Raw genomic sequence first — 1,331 nt, 5'->3', positions numbered from 1 at the left:
TCTTTTTAAAAATAAAAATAGAACTACTATATCATCCAGTAAATCCACTGCTGGGTTTTCACCTCCAAAATGAAAACATTTATTCCAAAAGATATATATATATATATATATATATATATATATATATATATATATAGAGAGAGAGAGAGAGAGAGAGAGAGAGAGAGAGAGAGGAGAGAGTCTCCCACAGCTGCCTCCCCCAAGCATGGCACAGGGCCTCGCCTCACTATGGCAGCAGCACGGCACAGCACATTCGACTTCAAACTCGGTGCCAAAGCTGATAGCAAGACCATTCTAAAAGGCCTCCAGTCCATTTTCCAGGAGCAAGGGATGACGGAGTCAGTGCACACCTGGCAAGGCCATGGTTATCTAGCGACCTACATAAACAAAAATGGCAGCTTTGCCACTTTGAGAATTTACCCACATGGATTGGTGTTGTTGGATCTTCAGAGTTATTATGGTGATTTGCAAGGCTAAGAAGTTGACAGTCTTTTGAACAAAGTAGAAGAAAGAATGAAAGAATTGAGTCAGGACAGTACTGGGCGGGTGAATTGATTACCACCCATAGTTCGAGGAGGGACCATGACAGATACTGGCCCACTGCTGATGGTCACCTGGTTGAGTAGGATATAGATGAAGTGGTGTATGATGAAGATTCACCTTATCAGAATATTAAAATTCTACACTCAAAGCAGTTTGGAAATATTCTCATCCTTAGTGGGGATGTTAATCTGGTGCAGAGAGGTTTGGCATATACCTAGGCCATCATGGGCAGTGGAAAAGAAGACTACGGTGGCAAAGATATGCTGATTCTCAGGGGTGGAGATGGGGGCATATTATATGAAACAGTCAAACTGAAACAAAAGATGGTCACTATGGTAGAGATCGACCAAATGGTGATTGATGGATGTAAGAAATACATGCGAAAAATATGTGGCGACGTCTTAGACAATCTTAAAGGAAACTACTATCAGGTTCTAATAGAAGACTGTATTCCAGTACTGAAGAGGAATGCCAAAGAAGGAAGTTTGATTATGTGATTAATGATTTGACAGCTGTTCCAATCTCCACATTTCCAGAAGAAGATTCCACATGGGAGTTTCTCAGACTGCTTCTTTCTTTTTTTAATTGGAATTCAATTTGCCAACATATATCATAAGACCCAGTGCGCATCCTGTCAAGTGCCCCCCTCAGTGTCCGTCACCCAGTCATCCCAACCCCCCATCCTTTCCACTACCCCTTGTTCATTTCCCAGAGTCTCAGACAGATTTTTGATTTCTCAATAAAAGTACTGAAACAAGATAGGAAATATTTTACACAAGATAACTGTG

The 1,331-nt window shown here is 41.1% G+C and overlaps 1 pseudogene; it reads left to right on the top strand.

The window, feature by feature from the left end:
• The first annotated feature begins 202 nt into the window (after window positions 1-202).
• Window positions 203-1,111, top strand: LOC118350588 (spermine synthase-like; annotated as a pseudogene).
• The last annotated feature ends 220 nt before the right edge of the window (window positions 1,112-1,331 follow it).

Source organism: Canis lupus, chromosome 14 (assembly GCF_003254725.2).
Source record: "Canis lupus dingo isolate Sandy chromosome 14, ASM325472v2, whole genome shotgun sequence".
Lineage (NCBI taxonomy): Eukaryota > Metazoa > Chordata > Mammalia > Carnivora > Canidae > Canis > Canis lupus.
This window is presented reverse-complemented; position numbering and strand designations above follow the sequence as displayed.